Source organism: Convolutriloba macropyga, chromosome 3 (genome assembly GCF_964194025.1).
Source record: "Convolutriloba macropyga chromosome 3, txConMacr16.3, whole genome shotgun sequence".
Classification (NCBI taxonomy): Eukaryota; Metazoa; Xenacoelomorpha; order Acoela; family Convolutidae; genus Convolutriloba; species Convolutriloba macropyga.
In genome coordinates this window covers 1,821,296-1,842,480 of record NC_134470.1, presented here as the reverse complement: position 1 = coordinate 1,842,480, position 21,185 = coordinate 1,821,296, and positions in this window count along the sequence as shown.

Genomic DNA, 21,185 nt, shown 5'->3' with positions numbered 1-21,185 from the left:
CAGAGAGGTGCGGGGAGGTAAAAAGGGTGTAGGTATTTGGAGGCGACCATATTTTGGCTAGAGAGGAGTAACTGCTATGGGACGAAAAATAATCAAAATGCCATTGGACATTAGTAAAGTTTCCTAATTATGATGTATAAGTAATTAAGCTACTGTTAAAGTCCATTGCTACAAAAAGTCATAAGTTCAATTCTTGAACAAACTTGCTTTAGCTAAGACCTTGTAGAATGCCAATACGCCTTTTAGAGTCGTAGCAACCTTTACAATACCAGCACTCCTTTTCGTGTCGTGAAAGCTTATTGAAGATCATTCACTTTTTATAATTAAAAAATTAAATTAATTTAAAAAATTTAAAAAATTAAAAAATTTATAATTGCTAAAAGTTAAAAAAAAAACATAATAACCTGTTTCTGTGACTGTAAGACCAATCATTTCAAAAAAGCAAATAACAAAATCAACTAAGAAAACACTGTCTAAATTAATTTTATGAGTTTGATTTGAATTTAAGCGGAGCAAAGAAAGCTTCAGCAGTTCCCCCTTTTTCGTTATGAAATTTTTCAGATTTCTCCTTTAAGATTTTGCTGATGTTGAACACAATTATCCACGAGAAATGAGGAAAATAGAAAAAAATTATTCAATAAACGTTGACCAAAAATCACTTCTTTTACAAAAGATGTTTTTAACTATGCTCCATGAACCGAAAAATGAAAAAAATCTTCTAAAGGAAAAAAATACTTGCTCGTTTTTGTGAACACAACTTGTGATATATAAAATTAAAAAAAAATAATTATACAAGAACAGACTAATCATACAGAATCAAGAGGAATCAGTGGGTTGAAAAACATTTAAAATCTAATCATCGTTCAACAAGTTTCTCAACCACCTACAATAGAGATCATTTACGTGAACTCCTGAAATTTGCTGAACACCAACACACAAATACAAAGCCCAACAACAAAAAAAATTTGTCAATTGGTCACTACTCAAAGATCATCACTGTTCATTTCGGTCTTTTTTTATTAAAACTAGGTTTGGACTTTTTGAGGCAATGTGTAAAAGTAGCTGTAGTTTCGTCATTAAACATACCATATATATAAGAAAACGCATAACCGTAAAAACACCCACACAAGCGCGCACACGCAAACACATACAAACATCACCACCAAAACAAATTTTTTTAAAATTATGTTTTGGCATGTAATCATTACTCAAAATTTAAAATATATATATCGTTTATATATTGTTTGACAAATTTTCATAGAAAAGTATGTATGAACTTTCATAGGCAATTGTTTTGGTAATCGTATAAAATTGGCTGTAAAATCTGAAATGATGTTTTGAAGCTTTTCAATTTTTTGTCGTTTTTGACGTTTCATGAGCATTGGGGCAATTAACTTTTCAAAATCTCGATAACGGGATATAAAAAACGCAACCATGGCATTGGAAATTTTTCAGTCTTAAATTTGTAGCAAACGTTATGTAGTTTTTCTAGTTTTTCCTGATTTAAGCCAGGTTTTGTTCTTGGCCTCTATTTGCATCTATCACTTGTAGCAACTATTTCTCTCAAATAACCTTTTTTCTCTGTCTCCATCTCTCTCTCTCACACATACCACACAAACTGAAAATACCCACAATCATACATATGCACACACAGGCGCCCACGCGCACATAAACACATAAACAAACACACACACACAAATAGAAACCTCGCCACCAAAGAAAATTTTTATTGGCATCTGATCTTTAGACCAAACCTCTCACCATTCATTTGTGTCTTGGTTGTTTTTCTAAAAAATTAGGTCTGGATTTCCAATGGTAATTTTATCAGTTATCGTGAAAATGGCAGTAAAATGGAAACGATCTTGTTGATTTATTTCAAAACATTTTGTCACTTTGATATTTCATGAGCATCATCCTGCTTTTTTCTTTTCAAAAATTACGCAATCGTGTTAAATTTTACTTGTGAGGAAAGAAGTTTTGGTTCTGATTAAATTTAAAAAGGCAATTTTTTGATAAAAATTGTAATGTAAGGATTTTTCTAACTTTTTATTACATCTGATAATTTTTATAATTTTTGTTTTCTGCCTCAAGTTGTTTTTAACAGGTAGAGGAACGTTAGAAGTTGTTCGTATAATTTCCTAAATACCAGTTTTGTGGATTTTTGGTTATCAGTATTATTATTGTTTTGGCCTTATCCCTCCTTTAAGTAAGAGTACTTTTAAAGAAATAGGAAAATCAAATAAATTTTTTAAGCAGACACAAAAAAAAATTAGATTTTTCTTTCGAAAAGATTTTTCGTTTTCATATGAGGAAATTCGCAATCATTGAAATTCTGTTCTTCTGTTTACAGAAGCGCACAAAAACTGGAAATGATCACTCCCAAGATCAATTTCAAAAACAGAGAAGTAAAAAACTATTTTCTCATTTCAAATTGTAAATATTTTTTAAATTTCCCAATCTGACAATCCAAAAACTATCTAATTTTCCTATTTATCTTTGTTGGAATATATTAATGAATATTAGTTCAAATTATTTGCAGATACAATATAGAGAAAGCAAATAAAAAAGATAAGACAAAATTTCCTTCTTTTTTCATTAATGAATTTGGTTGATTCGATGTTCATTTCATGATACTATGAACGTAAAAATATAATTGTTCATATTGTCAAAGTTCTCAAATTATTAAAAATGTTATTTTTGATTAAATGAGAAGAATTTTCTGCAAACAGAACTATTTAGAATTTAGAAAAGAATACATTTTTCTGCTTTTGGTTTTACATTATCAAAGGTGATTGTTGCTCTTTTGAGAGCTCTAATTTGCCGAAAGTCTTTAATTTCCCAACAAGTGTTTTATTGGAGGAAAAATAGTTCGTACATCAGATTGTAATCAGCAGAAAACAGAGAGATGTATAGAAATGTTTTTAAACAAAATTTTGAGAAAAAAAAACAAATTATTCGTTTTTTTTTGGAAATTTTTGGTCCTATAGTTTGTTTTGTTTTTTATAGGCTTGAAAACTGTGAAGTATTGAGAAGTATTGTTTGGAACTGTGAAAATTTCCAATCAACCTAACTAAATTTAAATTTCAATTTAAATAAGACCTGTCATCCCCCCCCCCCCACACACACACACACACACACACACACACACACACACACACATCCGCCCCGCTCCTGAGCGGTCGTTCTTTTCCTTCTCAATTTTTCCTTTGAAAGTTTTACAGCTCCCACTCTTTCCGACTTCTGATAGTTTTTGATAAATATGAAAACTAAATCCTGAGGGCTACAATATAACGTTTTTTTTCTCTTCACAATGCGTAGAGAAAAAGAGAAAATTTAACTGAAGAGAAAAATGCCAGTCTCGCATTTATATTCCCCCATTTTCGAAAAAATGTTGGAACAATAATGTATAGCTGTTCTGAGAACGATAATATGGTATGTATAAACCGCTTAGCTTTCAGTTTTCATTTCCTGAACTGAGGGGTATGTTTGGCGATGTTTTCAAGCTATAAAGAACTGTTGCTGCATTTTTCGTTCGTATTAAACGTTGATAGTAAGAATGTTACTGCTATAGTACCTGTTTGTACTGTTTTTAGTACCGGTAAGAAATAGATGTTTGTGTTGCCCTGAGTTTAACATCAAACCACCATTCACATTCCATCTTCACCGTTTCAGCTTGTAATTTCATACTCAGTTTTATAGCAGAAGCCGCTTCGGAAGTTAGCCTTGCAAATAAAATAATCTCAAATTTTGAGCAACAACTATAAATTACAGTTTTGCTAATTTTTTGTTTTTTAAAAATCTCCATAATTTATTTAAAATTCGTTACTTTTTGTTATTTTGAGTTACAAGGCAAAAATTTATGTCTAATTCAGCGACAAATATTACTCTGGACTGTTTGGTGATTCTTATCCAGATAGTTGCAATTGTTTTGGCTTCTCTGGCACTGAGTGGGACAACTTGGATTGAAGGAGTCTATCAGGAAGTTAGTAACTGTGTCCCACTTTTTCACCCCTATTATTTTTACCCTCTATTATTTACCTCCCATCTTGTCTTCCCTTTATTGTTTCATCCCGGTTTTAAGTCTCTATATAATAGGCTATATGTAGAAGTTTGTATTTTTGTTGTTAGAAGGCTTCTAGCATGAAATTGGCTAACACAAAAAACTATCAAATTTGAAAGGTTCGGTTAAGAAACGTGAGTTCGTCTCACATTTAAGTATAAGCGATTATCCCCAATGCTCTCTCATGATTGTACGAAAAAACATATTCGATGCACGTAATAATTAATTTTTTCACCAAGTTATGAATAAACTATTCATGGAAGTATAATTATCAAGACAACCAATAATATGTAGGTACTTTATGTCAAAAAAATGTATTTGAAGGTTATCTCGGAATACCTCATTACGAATCAGAGAAACAGTGAAAGCAATGAAATATTGTTTCGCTACTCAAAACTAAAAACAAATAGAACATAATACAACTTAATGCGGTTGGTCTGTCAAAAAAATAACTGACAAAACTGCTGTTCTTTCGAATTGCGAAGTGTTGTTCCGTTTAGAACATTCGGATTTAACGTATACGTGTAATAGAAGGCGTACAAGGTTGCCAAAAATAAGCCATTAGTCTTATTTAAAAATTTATCGAAATTACTGGAATTTTCAGGACAACATCGTTTGGTAATTTCAAGACTCTGCAAAATTTCATTCTCAACCATTCTTTTAAAATTAGTTGCTTGTTTTTCAATTCTTCTGCTCCCCAAATAGGGGATCTTATCTGATTGATCCAATTTTTACGTTTTTAGAACCTTAGGATTGAACCATGGCTATTTTTCGATTTTTCTGAACAATTTTTTGAAAAACTACAATTATTGGGAAGTCAGAAAAAGATGGGAGAATATCAGAACACACGTTTTTTGTATGTTTTTAACAATTATTAACACGTCCGTTGCAAAATGCTGCGCAGTTTGAAGCATTAAAAACCTAACACATTTTCCAATGTGCCCAAGGCCTCTACAACAAATTGTTTCTTTCATGAGTGTGGAAGAAAGCTACCGTTTTTTCATTGTTACTTAGAAGGGAACTAAACAGCTTTGGATACCCGAAAATATTTGGTAATTTTCTTGTTGCGTATCCAATTGTCTGATGAACATCACGTTCAATTTTGATGGTAATTAGAATATAGGAAGTACCATTAAACACCGGTGGGGTGTGTGGTAAAGACTTTTCAGACGTTCATATTGCAAACAAATTATATTCTCTCTCCCAAAAATTCCCAAAAACCCTTGTGATCTTCTGTACGTTCGAACTTGGTCCCAAAACAATTCTGACCAGTAATTTCTTCTTTTTTATGGGACACATCAACCACACTTCAAAACTCTTTATTTTCAACCAAAACTCGTCTTCAAAACATTTTGGTCTAATGAACGTCCAATACTTTTGCATTTCTACTTTTTTTAGAACTTTGATTCTCTCAACTGCTAAATTGAGCAACTGCAAAAAAAATGATTAAAAGCAGGCTTTATAGTTTAGCATTCAAACCGACAATTCAGTTTTCACAAAACATTGTTTTATCTGTTCAAATTGACCGACTCAATTGATAAATGAAATAAAATGAATGATAAAATCAAACAATTATTTTCGTCATTTCCCGAGACTTCTTCAGAGTTTCGTCTTAAATTCAAAAGCACTTCCACTATGTTGCTGAAGCTAGTTTTAACCATAATTGCATACCAACATTTAATCCAATTTTGTACGATAACAGTAGCAAAAAAAACAATGTTTTAGTTTAATATTTTGTTTTGCAATTCTGCACGCAGTTCGTTCAACAACCCTTTTGACCTATTTAATCTCGTTTAGACATTTAGCAGGTTTGGATGTTATACATCGAAGCCAAAATGTTGCAGTGTTAAACCATGAAAAAAAATCAAGTTTTACTTATCAATATCTTAACTTCGATCATGAACGAAAAAAAAACAATACAATTTTTCCCACATACACTTGGATTGCCTTTTTTCTTTTTAAATCTTGTCGGGAGATTATATCTTCTTTTACTTTTTTTCCTGGTGATGGTAATCATTAGTTCGCAAGCAAGTACTTTTCTTTTTCTGGGACAAATCCAAAAATTGGTCTAAAAGTTCTTAAAACGGTAGCTGTTATCTTTTCTTTTTCTGGACTTTTTAAAGTGACTAATTTCCTTTTTATCTTAGCCAAAAACCTTGATGTTCAATCCGTGCAAACGTGCAATTGCTTGCTGGTAACACACACATCTTTTCATAACCATTGGACTTTTAGAAGTTCAAATTTTGGGTTTTGGAAGGAGCAATGGAAATAAAATTATCAATGGCTTTTGAAAAATCTTTCACTTTGTTTTTCTGCTGTAATCATATTGGTTTCGTTGCTTGCAAACTCTTTTGTACTTCAATCAATGTCTTTCTCAGAACATATTGACTGTTGTTGTTTTTTGTTGTTTACATTGGTTGGTCAGAAAATTTTGTTTTAGGTTTTCAGTTTCGACCAGTTAATATTTTCCTGCATAAAATCTTGACTGGTTAATCTACTGAGTAAAAAGAGTCGAATACTTTAATATCAGTAACAAAACTCAGAGTTCTGCATTTTTTGTGCAATTATTGATGTTCGAAATTTCGGTCCAGTTTACGATGGTTTTGACTTTTGACATAATATTCTCAAACAATAAAATAATCAATTATTCTCAACAAAGTTTTCATTTCTGCGAAATTTTTCATATTGATCGGAAATGGAGGAACTGAGAACTGGTCTAAGCTGAATTAAAAATTAAAAGTTTTTCTAACTGTTAATTTCATAATCCTTGTTCAGATTTTAATTCTATTTGTGAATTAGCTCCATTTTTATATTGACAAGACGTGCTGAAGGACTACACATCATGCTCTCAATGCTTGCTGGTAAAATAATTGGTATGCTAGTATAAATGCACAAATAAAATAATCAAAATTAAAATAAATTGCTGTTGCTAAATGTTTTCGTAAATATTTTTTATCCAAAATTGCCTTTTCATCAATTCGTTTTTTTTGCGTTCGAAGCTTAACTGAATTTTTATTTAAAGTGGTTGAAAGGTTTCAAGGGAGTTGAAAAACGCAAAGTACTCGAGGAAGGTTTAAGCTTTATAAAACATTAAGAAGTGTGACTTTTATTTACAATTGAATCCAATAAATCAATCAAAAGTTGATGACCCCGAACAAACTTCCCGAGCAATATACAAAAAACTGAAGAAGATACCCTAGTCGGCTCTGAATTGTTATCTTGCAAGATTTCCTGTTAGTAACTAAATAGATTTAAAGCGTGTAATATTTCAAAATGCGTCATTTTATTAGCCAATCGGAATCGAGTATTTAAATACGCATAGAAATCGTTCCAATTTACGTACAAAGCTCGGAAAAAGTGCAAATAACATAATTTCGTTAAACCTAATAAATAAACCTATCAAGTAAGAATCGTTTGAACTTAATAGTTTTCGGTTTTTTGCACGGTTTCGAATAGAATGGTGACCAGCGTTGATCACAATTATCAAAAACAGACTGATACCAGTTAAATGAGCAAAAAGACTTTGCCGTCTAAACTCTCACTTGTGGCTATTATCGTACCAATGTTATTACGTTGCTATGTACGTACGATACTTATACGTGGCTGTGTTCGCCAATACTTAAACGTTGCTTCATGATGATTTATAGTCGATTTTGATCGTTTGCTACATAATACGAAAAGATTGAATTGAATCTCCAAAACGGTAGACTGTTTTACTTCTCAGCTACATTTTGGTGCCGCTCCCGATTACGAACACTTTCTACTAAACATTTGTGCAAAGATTTCCGTTCAATTTGTAAACCGTAGCAAAGTTTGTGTGTGTTAATCAACCTACACAGAGATACTACAGCGAACTGCGGCTACACCGGCTAATCTCCTTGCTGTCTATAGAGCGAAAGCGAATTACTAGTCAAAGCTATCGACACGATGTCGAGATTTATTGTTGAAAAGTGAGTGCAAGACAATGACGTTGTGGTCTCGTATCCCATTTGAAACAAGCGCACTTTCATCCCAGCAGTTCTGAAGCGAGCGAAGTTGTCCCTCATTATTTTATCTTTCCTCATTTTCACCGATTGAGCGCCGCCAACACAACGAGAGAGACAGTGGCAGAATAGACTCCTCAGGGGCGCAGTGGGGGAGTGTTGCCTGCATCAGGAGAGGAACAACAGAAGCTGGCAGCTGGAGATTGGGTGCTGATATCGAGCAACGAGGATAGAGCGAAATCGCCCAAAGAGAACACGGAGAATGAGCAGAGGCCATGATACCTACATTGGACCAGAGAGCTAGGTCAAGTACAGCAGAGTTGATGAGAGTTTGATGAACAAAAATGAAACGTTTGTTAGTTTCAATTCTGCAGTAAATTAATGTGAATTCAGACGGCAAAAAAGAAACCCAACCCCTAACGGAAACTTTGATAAATATTTAGAGATATAGTGCGTTAACAAGATCTCTAACGGTATTGGCTTAATTTGTGGATAATCGGTCACCAATAACCCTCACAGTTGATTTTTTTTTGAGTTTAAAAACCCTGAGGCTCAGAGTTAGAGCAAAGCCTCTGAAAATCACATATCTTTTTCCGCCAGATTGTAAAGAAAAGCAAGTAGTACTATCTTGACAAGTCTCAGCGAAATAGAATATTTTTTAGAAAAGGGAGCTGAGAAACCTTTATATATACTTAGACTGAAAGTATTACAAATATTTTTCCGCCAGATTGTAAAGAAAAGCAAGTTGTACTATCTTGACAAGTCTCACCGAAATACAAACATTTTTGGAGAAGGGAGCTGAGAAACTTTTTTAAGAGAAAAAAAAACATCGATTTTGAAAATTTTTTGTCGAAAGTTGGGAAATTCAGATAAATTGGTCCATTATGGCTGCATAGCAAAAATTCGACCTCAGATATGAGATAAAAATGTGAAAACATTATGCTAAATTGTTCAATTTTGAAAAATTTTGGTCAATTTTGATGCAATTCTAAAAAAATTTAGAAAATCAATACCGAATATTGATAAACCGTATTTTCGAGCTTAAATCCGTCCAGTTTACTGGATTACCGTTCCGTACCTAAGAATTTTCAAAAAAAATGACCAAAATTTTGAAAAAACTGACAAAAAGCATAAAATTTTGACAAACTCGTCAAAATTATTATTTTCAAATAGAAGGTTCGTTAATTGAGTGAAACTCATTAAACACAAAAAGTTGTGAAAATTTTCACAACCTCCGGCCTACAAAAAATTATCGAATCCCCATAAATTTTCTCGTCAATCGTTTATATACCGTTTTTCGTCCGCGTTCTTTTCGTTCTTTAAGTTTCCAATTCTCCGTGTTCCGTTTTTTTTTTCAATAACGTCGCTCTCCCAAAACTTCGCTTTTCGTTTTCTTCGCTACTTTTCCCATTTTCGATGTAGTATGTTATATGTGATGAAGTATGTTGTTGTTTTGTTGCAGTATGTTGATTAAGCTAGCATGCTGGTTAGTTGCTTTGGTCTTGTTGCTTTCTAGGGTGTGACTTAAGTTTGTTCTAGAGTTACGGCTAGTTGGTTTCTGGACTTCTCCAATTTACTAATTTACTAGCACCCCTGTTGTATTATATTGATTTTTGCTGCTGTATGTTTGCGTGTAACTGTGTGATTGTTAGTTGGTTTAGGTTTTTGCCTTCTAGGGTGTGACTTAAGTTTATTCTGGAGTTACGGCTAGATTGTTTCTTAACTTTTCCAGCTTTCATTGACTACAAAAGCACTGCATATTACTTAACATTTGCTGTAGTTTGTTTAATATTGTTGGTATGCTGATCGGTTGTTTAGGTTTGATTATTGCTAGGGTGTGACTTAAGTTTGTTCTGGAAATACGGCTAGTAATTTTCTTGCTCTTTTCATCCTTTTAGTATATTACCATTTGCCGTAAATTAGTTCGTTATTTGTTTATATTAAGATCCATAATGACTTGTGCTAGTTTGTCTCTTGCAGTAGCATCTCTCCTCCTCCCTAGGGTGTGACTTAAGTTTGTTCTGGAGTTACGGCTAGTTTGTTTGGTTGAGTCTGCTGCTGGGGTCTGCTAGCATAGTGTTTCCCGACCTCCCCGTTCGCTGTTTAATCGTCTCCCGCCCGTTCCGTACCGCCTTCCCGCTTCGTTGCGCGTTACTCGCTCAACGCCTCCGTTCTGCCCGTCTCGTTTCTTCGTGCGTCGCTTGTTCAGCGTTTCCGTCCCGTCCGTTGCGTCGCCCGTTTACTACCCGCGTTTTCGCCAGTTCCGTTCCGTTCCCTGTTGCGTTGCGCGCCGTTCGCCCGTCCTTCCCGCCCCGTCCGCTTCGTTTCCCGTTTCGTCGTGCTTCGTCCACCCAGTCCTCTTCCCCCGGTTGCCTGTGTTCCTGTTTAGTCTCACGTTGCTTTCAAGCACGTTAGACGCACTCTATAATTTCTTACTCACTTTCGCCGAGTAATTCATTACTCGGTAACTTCTTTTCTGCTCTTCGACGTCTTGATTATCAAGTCGTTGTCATTTGGGTTCGGTATAACCCTCATTCCACGTGTTTGGTTGAAAGTTACTCTACATTGATAAATTAGCCATTTCAAAATCATGGCCGAACATCAAGAAAAATTGAAAAAGCTCTTTAATGCAAGATCTAATCTAGAATATGAGTTATGTAACATCCATAAGGACATCAGAGATGCCATAGATCGTCAAGACAGGAAGGTTAAAGTTGAACGCTTGGTTTCTAAGTTGAAGGATGTCTTCAGTAAACTGGTGCAGAAAAATGAAGAACTATTTGACTTAGCCAGTAAAGCGGAGAACCCAGATTCAATTTACCCTGTCCTTGAGCAATGGTTGGATGATAAAACCAAGAACAATGATAAATTCTTGCTTGCGGCTAGAAACTATATTGACTCAGTTGCTGACCGAGACACCGTATGTGAGGGCGTTAATCCTCAAGGCCAATCTAAGAAAAGTTCACGCCGAACAACATCATCAATGTCTAGCCAGCGTAAACATGAATTTCTCATGGCAAAACTAAAACGCGAAGAAGCCGAGAAACAAGAACAAGCTGCCATGCGCCTCGCTAAACAAAAACACGAAATTGCCATGAGAAAAAAGGAGCTTGAAATACAAATGGAACAGTTGGCACTTCAAGAATTGGAGGAAGACCACCGCCAGCGTGTTGCAGCAGCTAAATTAGATGAGGCTGATTTAATGGATAGTCATTCATTGTTTAGTCACCACTCAAGTGAACTGAATTTGTTTAAAGATAGGGGATCAGATAGAAGTCAGGGACTTGTTCAGGATTGGGTAAATTCGTTTCCAGCAGGTAATTCAAGTGAGTTAAACTTTTCTCGTCCTGGTTCAGCAACCGCCGACCCTCCTGTTAAAGATACTTCCCCTAGTAATCCTCCAGAAAACCCAAGTAATGTTGCCGATAACTTACATAATCTTGAAATGTTTTCTCAGTACACACGGCCAGGAGTTGCAATTTCTGTTGCCCAGCAGGAAGCTTTGTATCGAGAATATCTCCAGGCTCAACTGCAGCAATCACCCATTGATCAAAGGGCACATAGTCCCTCAGGCAGTGGTGAAGTGAACCAAGTACCAGTCGACGTACAAAATGTCGCACTCCCACCACCTCAACCACCTATGCAACCTCCCCGGCCACCGACACCCGTTATGGCACCAACGAACTCCATCTTTGTACCTAATTTTTCAACAAACCCACAAGTAAATCAGTTCCTGGGTCCGAAAAGCTCCAGTGTGCCTCGCCAATTACATATGTCAATGCCTCATGTTCAACAACGACAGAATCTAACTCAAAGTAACATTCCACACCAAACACAAGTCCCTATTGCCCATTCCCCGCATAAGGTCCCTCCACCTCTAAACCCACTCGTGAACCCGCCTCCCGTGTTCCCATCTCAAAATCTATTTATTCCTCAACCTCCCGTGATTCCGTCGCCCTCTCCAGCGAGCACAGCAACATACTTACCCGTCCCCAACATTCCACAACAAAACATTGTCCGTTCACCTCAAGCCCGCCTGTTACCATGCCCTTCCGCACCCAAACTTCCCCTTAACCGTAACCCCGATTTAAATTTGTGGCGTTTCCCTCAGAATATTCTCCCAAACGTAAACCAGGCGAAAAATAATGCAACCGTCTATAACAACGTTCAATCTAACTTACCCCCAAGCACAGCTAACCCCACCATCAGCCATCCCATCTTGCAAATGAGTGCACAACATAATCCAAAAAGCAACTACGCAGCTAACTGTAGCATCCCCGTTAACCCCTTTAGTACAACTACTAACATCGCGCCACCTTTCGTCACGCCGGTTATACATCCAACATACGGGCATACAGCTCCGATACCATTGTGTTGGGGTGGCCCACCGCATCCCACGCCTCCAGCGCCAGCATCTGAAAATGCAAGCTTGATTAAGGCTTTCACTGACGCCTTATCTAGCAAGAGGAATGACCCACTACCCGAATGGAAGTTGTCACAATACAGTGGGGATCCTCTACAGTGGCACGAATGGTATGGTCAGTTTAAAAGCGCAATTGACTCTCAGTCCTTAACTGATGATGTAAAATTGACATACTTAAGACCCTCGTAACAGGTAATGCTAAAACAGCTATAGCTGAGTTCGCCTACTGCGGCGCAATGTACAAAGACGCACTGAGGACCTTAGAACGTAAATTTGGCCAACCACAGGCGGTTGTAAGTGCACATTTGGACAAACTCAACAGCTTTCCACCACTGAAGATGCATAATAGCGATAACATCATTAACTACTCGGGGTGCATTTCAAGACTTGTCGGGGTATTTAAATCGCTGTCATATGATTCGGATTTAAAGAGTGCTGCGCTTCTCAACACTGCCGTACAGAAGCTACCACCCAACATGAAGGAGTCATGGTCACTCTTCACGGTCAAAAAGCATTGGGTGAAACCTAACCTTCTCGATTTCAACGATTGGTTGAAAGAGAAGGCCGAAGCGCACGATTTAATGAAGAATACCGCAACTAAAGCAAGGACTGAGGATACCAACAACTCAGAAAAAGATCAAAAGTTGCTTCAAAGGCATTTGCTGCAAATACGCAACAGAAGAGTAACCCTAAGCGGCAACAGAGATCTCCGTCAACACCAATTTCTAGTTGCATTGTATGCAAAGGCAGCCACCGGTTGTGGGAATGCCGTGTCTTTAAGGAAAAGACCCCCACGCAGAGAACCAAGGTCGTGGCTGAGGCAAAGCTCTGTTTCTCTTGTTTGCGTGATAAACACATGTTTAGGCAATGCCCAAGTCCCCGTAAATGTAGAAAAGATGGTTGCAACAGCTCCCATAACACCTTACTTCATGGAGCTGAAAGGGTTTTTCCAGCTAAACCCTCAACAAAAAACAACTTCGATACTTCGAAGTCGAACGCAGGTACAAGTAGGCCATCTACTGGTCAACAGCAACCAAGCAAAACAACCACTTTGTCTTCCGTGACGGATGTCAAAGGCCTCCTTCAGGTCACGGAACTGAAAGTTACTAATCCTTCTGGTACTAGTACTACGGCGTTGGTTTTATGCGATACCGCTTGCAGTAACTCTTGGGTGTCCGATAGTCTCGCAGCTAGACTCGGTTTGCAGGGTACCGCATTAAAACTGACCGTCAAGGGTATAAACACGGAAGAACTCATAGACACAAAGGTGGTTCAATTGACTGTGACACCTCATAAAGACCAAGACTTCGAAGCATTCACTGTGCGTCCCTACGTGAGGGAAACATTAAACGTAGGTTCCGACATCATTGACGTCAAGTCCATGCAAGAAACTTACCCACATTTGGCAGTTCTAGATCCAGTAAGATATAGCTATGGAGAAATTGAGATGATACTTGGACAGGATGTCTACCATGCCATCCGCCCGTTAGAGTATTTTTCAGCCGACGAAAAGTGCTCACCGTTCGCCGTCCGCTTACCCATAGGTTGGGTTTTAAGTGGCCCACTCCCGTCAAGTTCAAGTTTAGTCTCGTTGTGTTTCTAAGCCAGTATTGAACAGGATTTTGAATTAGCTTGTCAGGTTAAATCTTGGTATGATATGGAATCGTACGGCGCGTTCAAGCAAGTTGACCCACGATCCGCAGCGGATGCTCGCGCGCAGGAAATACTTGAAACAACAACCTTCCATAACGGCCAAAGATACGATGTCGGTATGTTATGGGCTGATGACAACATCCAACTCCCGAATAACTACTTTTCATCACTGGTACAACTCAAGTCTCTCGAAAAGCGGCTCTCGAGAGATACATCATTGAAAGAAAATTATGCTAGTACCATCCGTGAAGACTTGGAAAAAGGTTACTTGATTACAGTCCCTGATTCTCACAAAGTTGAGCAGCGGTCGAATAAAGAGTGGTACCTACCACATCATCCCGTAATCAATCCGAACAAACCGGGGAAAGTGCGTAGGGTATTAAATGGTGCAGCAAAGTTCCACGGTACTTCTTTGAATAACTCTTTGCTCACTGGCCCCGACCTGCTCCAAAACCTAATCCACGTACTACTTAGGTTCCGTCAACATCAATTCGCCGTGTCCGCAGATGTTGAGGGTATGTTCCTCCAAGTGGGTGTCCCTGACTGTGACCAGCCATCACTGCGTTTTTTGTGGCGGGAGGACCCCACAACAAATGTTGTAGTGTATCAATACACGCGCCATATATTCGGGGCTAAAGACTCGCCCACATGCGCTAACTATGCACTGCAACGCACGGCCCGAGACAATTTTATTCAGTACCCGGAAGCAACCAAAGCCGTCCTAGAAAACTTCTACATGGACGATTACTTGGATTCGGTGGAGTCACCTGAGAGGGCTCTCAAAAGATCGAAGGAGTTGGTGCAACTTCTCCATCTAGGTGGGTTCAAGCTTACTAAGTTTGTAAGCAATGTACCAAATCTGGCTGATCGAATTGATGGGTCAACTCAGTCTACCGAACCAAAAGTAATTGCCTCATCTAAGGAGGATTCTTCGCACGTGCTTGGGTTGAAATGGGATCACAACAATGATACTCTAGTTGTGAGTCGGGGTACCTCCAGTACTGTAACTAAGTCTTTAACACAACGCTTGGTTTTGAGCCTAGTGTCTAAGGTGTTTGATCCCATCGGCCTAGTGGCACCATTTACTGTTGGTGCCCGATTGTTACTAAAGGACATCTGGCGTGTCAGCGGGCAGCACTGAGATGAAGAATTACCAAAAGACACTGTTGAAAGGTTCCTCGAATGGAGTGTAGAACTACCCAAGCTTGCAGAAATCACTATACCAAGGAGCTACTTTTCGGGAAACTTTAAACACCTGGAACTACACATGTTTGGCGATAGTTCCCAAGAGGTCTTCAGCGCTGTTGCATTCCTCCGAGCTCAAGTAAACACTTCTAGTGGGCCAAAAAACAGAGCTTGCATTTGTCCTGGGTAAAGCTCGCGTAGCACCTATGAAGGTGATGACAATTCCAAAGCTAGAGCTGCAAGCTGCTTTACTGGCCGCTCGGTTGAAACAAGATATCTGTCGAGCCCTTACGGTGCATGTCAACAAAGTTTATATGTGGACTGACAGCACTACTGTCTTGCAGTGGCTCAACTCCACAAGCAAGCAGCCAATATTTGTTGCAAACCGCGTATGCGAGATTTTAGAACACACTAGCGTTGACGAATGGAACCACGTCACCTCAAACGATAATCCAGCAGATGCCGGTACTCGTGGTATGTCCGCTGAGGTTTTGCAATCAAGTAGCTGGGTGAGGGGTCCAGATTTCTTAAGAACCAAGGAATTGCCGTTCGAACCAAGCATCGAAGTAGTTAAAAACATCAAACTTGGTATAGTAACTAAGGAAACTGACGAAACCAATACATCATTGGCCGCATCCGTAACCAAGTCAACTAAGGAACCACCCCGCATTTAATTCACTTCGATAAGTACAGTTCTTATCAGAAGTTGCTTCGAATAACAGCATACATACTCCGGCTGTTACCCTCACACGAATGTTACCGTAATGCCGATGGTAGCATCATAGATCCCACTGAGCTTGACGAAGCCGAGCGTCATCTTCAGTATCTCGTTCAAGGAGAATCTTTTACTTCCGAAAGGAAAGATCTCCTGGAAAACAAACACGTTAAACGGAGTAGCCGTATTGCCCCGTTTTCACCCTTCGTCGGACCAAATGGTCTAATTCGTTCGGCTGGCCGCATCAAACGGTTGGTTGAAGTTGATTTTGATGTAAAACACCCTATCGTTCTCGACGCGCGCCATTTCTTTGTAAAGTTGTTCCTTAGGCACACCCACGTTAAACATCATCATCGAGGTATTGACTACCTGCGGGCTAAAGTACAAGAACGTTATACCATCCTTAAATTACGTTCCTCACTACGTTCCATTAAATCTAACTGCCTTACGTGCAGAAAATTTCGAGCTGCCACTATCCAACCAATCATGGCTGACCTCCCAGTAGGAAGACTCGCATACCAGTCTCCTCCCTTCGCGAACACTGGGGTCGACTACTTTGGCCCGTTTTACGTTACTGTGCGTAGGACAACCGAGAAGAGGTGGGGTTTCCTCTTCACATGCTTAACCACTCGTGCCGTTCATGTTGAAATTGTTCCGTCCATGGACGCCAGTTCGTGTGTAATGGGAGTGGAGCATTTCGTCTCACGTCGAGGTACACCGGCCTTTATTTGGTCAGACAATGGCACTAACTTTGTTGGCGCGGAAAAAGAGCTACGCGAGAATATCGAGAAGTGGAACACCATCAACATCGCCGTGGAACTTGCCCACAAAGGCATTAAGTGGAGGTTCAACCCGCCCAGTGCGCCACACCAAGGTGGCATCTGGGAGAGGCTAGTGCGTAGTTTCAAGCGCGTACTTTACACAATCCTTGGAACACGTCGCCTCACAGATGAAGTTTTAAGTACCACCTTTTGTCTAGTCGAACATGCCCTTAATTCACGCCCGTTAACGCCCGTAAGCGCCGACCCGTCCGACCTAGGCGCATTAACACCTAATCACTTTCTCCTCGGTAACCAAGCACGTAGTCTCCCTTCCATCATTGGCGTAGACGAGTTTGATCACCGTAAACGTTACGCCCGCGCGCAGTCCTACGCTAACGCTATTTGGTCTCGTTGGATCAAAGAATACGTTCCGGCGCTGAACCGACGTTCCAAGTGGCAGACGCCTGCCGACCATCACCTTAAGACCGGTGATTTGGTTTGGGTAGTTGAAGAAACCAACCCGAGGGGTTACTACCCCACTGCTCGGATCACTGAACTCCGTTACGGTTCCGACAGCGTCGCACGCTCCGCCGTATTGCGCACGTCCTCTGGATCGCTCGTTCGCCCGCTTGTAAAATTAGTACCCGTTCTCCCAGCATCTTCTTCTGGGCCGGCGGATGTTAGTAACTAAATAGATTTAAAGCGTGTAATATATCAAAATGCGTCATTTTATTAGCCAATCAGAATCGAGTATTTAAATACGCATAGAAATCGTTCCAATTTACGTACAAAGCTCGGAAAAAGTGCAAATAACATAATTTCGTTAAACCTAATAAATAAACCTATCAAGTAAGAATCGTTTGAACTTAATAGTTTTCGGTTTTTTGCACGGTTTCGAATAGAATGGTGACCAGCGTTGATCACAATTATCAAAAACAGACTGATACCAGTTAAATGAGCAAAAAGACTTTGCCGTCTAAACTCTCACTTGTGGCTATTATCGTACCAATGTTATTACGTTGCTATGTACGTACGATACTTATACGTGGCTGTGTTCGCCAATACTTAAACGTTGCTTCATGATGATTTATAGTCGATTTTGATCGTTTGCTACATAATACGAAAAGATTGAATTGAAACTCCAAAACGGTAGACTGTTTTACTTCTCAGCTACATTTCCTTCCGAACGATCGTGCAAGAAATCCATTTGTATTGCAAGAATTTTGAAGGATAACCATTTCTTGCATGAATCTTGTAAGATCTTACAAATCTTACAAGATAACTATCCGGTCGCGACTAAGGTAAATAATTCTAAAGTTACCTCTCCTTTAGTTTTCAAATTATTCTATTAGTTCATAGCTCAAAGCAAGTAAACATACATTATTTATAGTCAAAGAACGTGAAGTGCAAAGTTTTTCCTTCAGACTCAAAACTGTTTTATTTTGAAGTTAGTTGAGTCTGTTTTTATCATTAGCTGGCTAAATGTTGACATTGCATTGTGCCCCAAATTGGCACAGTAGTATAATCAAACAAAAATCAGTCACTAAGTTTTCTATAGTTCTTAATAAACAATTTCACAATAAAAATTTTATTTTTGCCCGCTATTTTAACCAATACGTTCTCAAGATGTTACTTACCTACAATCATGTTCGTAAATCATAAGAAGCATACAAATACATATAATGTCCAATTTGGAAATTTAAAACTCACCCCCCCCCCCCCCACCGTTAGAATGGGACCTCTCGGTAATAGTTAGTTATTTTTATAAATATTGTTGTACATTTTAAATAACCTCTTAATACTATACACAAATCATCATCAATGCAAAACGCACAGATTTGTTTTTTCACACGTTTTGGCAGAAAAAAAAACAATTTTTGTTGGTGGTGGGTTGTCGGAGCTCAGTAGAAAACAGATCCGATTACCCTGTCAGCTAATTTGTTCTTATGTTTTAAGGGCAGCTTCTTCACAAGAGTGCAGTACAGCAAGGGTTACAGTGGCTACTTTAACCCAGGGCCTCAGTGCCAGAGTTTTGGGTTATGGAGGTATGTGGGAAATTCAGGACGCGGTTCAAGTCCTCTTCCCATTAGAGGTACGTTCTTGCAATTTTCCTATAGTCAGATAGCATATCTCAATTAGGAATCTTTTCCATCATTACCCCCTATAGCGCGGTTTGTCGGACTAATAACAGTTAAAATATATTTAATTTTCATCAATCTCCCAAAAAATCAGTTTCAAATCAGTGGAAGCTCCTACATATCTCTTAGTCCTACCTTTCTGTGCTTATGAATATTTTCGGATTCTGAAATAGGATTCTGAAATGAACAATTTGGCTGTTATTTTTCGCAGTAGTGTCAGGACAATTTACCCAATTCCATTTTACCCTACCTGCCATTTAATCAATGCCAACCTAACCAATTTACCCTAAATTAACCAGAACGACTATTTAGCCGACTATAAAATAAATGGCCCGTGGGACTTGATATGAAACTATCACAACTGAACATGGGATTATATTGTCCACAAATATTTTGAATCATCCTTGTAATAGCGATTGTTTATTTGTAATCCGATAATTGAACGAAAAGATCAAAGAGCATTGGGTAAGTTGGTATTGGGTAAAATGGCAGGTTGGATAAAATGGCGTAGGGCAAAATGGCATTGGCTAAAATGGATTTGGATAAATTGTCATGTAACCTTTGCAGTAATAGCATTTATCATCAGCCAAAACAATCAAACAGCGTTTATGCAGCAATTGAATAAATACTGCGAAGCAAACAATTAGTTTATTTTTATCCTGGTTTTCTGCAATAAAAAATAAGGAAGACGATTTTATTGTGTTTTTGTTTAAAGTTACCATAAAGAAGCAACCCATCATAAAATTAAAAATTAACAATGTAAATGTTTTTTAAAGCGAGCAGAGTTTTTAGTAGAACTTCATTTCTAACATCTAGTTCTAATAATTATGAAGTTCTAGTAATTGTGCAAAGACTATAACTTACAAAAGTAATCACTGCAAGATCATAACGACAGGTTGTGAAGGTGTCCTGTTGAAAAAATGTGTATGAAACAAAATTTGTTTGTGCTTCGACTTGAACTACAAGTGATATTTTTGATTACAATTCAAAGAAACTGAATTGTATTGGTGCGCTGTCTTTTTTTTAAGATCTGTTCACGCTCTTTTCGGCTTTTTCACGTCAGTGAGGAGTCAAATTAGAGTGGTGATTGTGGTCACACCGAAACAGTTAAGGGAGCGAAAAATGGAGTAGGTTTGTTGCCTGACTTTTTTCAAAACACCTTTAAAATGAAGTGAGAAATTCGTGTTTGAAGAATTTGGCAGCTTTTGAGATGAATTTTTTTCAGGTGCGTCAGTTTGACTTCTGTTTTCAGTGTTTCCTCTAATTCAGTGCTTTTAGGACGGTACTTATGAGTTATAATTATGCCTATTTGCTTTTGCCTGATTTCATCAAGGGATAGCTGAAACTTTTTATGACTTTGCCACTATTTATTGTAATAAAATATTAGTGAATTTTAGTTTTTGCCTCCTTTTTTTAAAAAATAACTGTTCTCTTATCACTTAGCTTCATCAATAACAAGTCTGATCAGTTTATAATGAGGCATTAAAAACCTTATTAACAGCTTCAGTTAAAAGCTAGTGGTTTTCATGACTTTGACGCTAATTTTTTGCAATTTTGAGTGAATATTTGAGTTCGGCAAATAGTAATTGTACTTCCTGATGCCATTTCATTTAATCTGATTAGAGAAAGGTGTCTCATGCTGCTAGTAGGGGTTCAGTTTATCGATATAATCGCTTTTTTTTCAAAATTAGTGCTTTCTATATGACTTTGACACTAATTGTTTTCAATAAAAATTATCAAACTTTTTTGAGTTTTTCGTTTCAACTTTGTCATTTTAACTCTTAGACTCATTATTGAAAAGACTCTTTGGTTGCTAAAAAAGCTTCAACTAAAGCGAGTGATTTCAATTCTTAGTTTTGGTTTTTGTGACTTATACGCTTGTTTGTTTTAAAAAAATTCTTAATGCCTTCTTTTAGTTTTGATAGTTTTTGTTGTGCTCATTGCTGTTTTATCACCTAAGCTCATTGATGACAGGTTTCACCGCTGAACTCAATTTATAGATGTTATTGTATCCTTCAGTAGCTGTTGTGTTCAGTGACTTTTATGTGTTTTTAAAAAGTTTCAGCGAGTTCTGTTGCGGTTTTTGGTTATTATTTTTTTATCATTTAACATTATTAGTGAGAGGACTCATCGCATTTAAAGACAAATTGCTAATGGGAAATAGACGAATATAGTTGTCAGCATGAGTTCATAGCGGTTGTTTTTTGATGTTGATTCTGTCTTTTCAAAAAACAAAAGTTGAATTTTTAGTACGGCTTGTTTTTGTT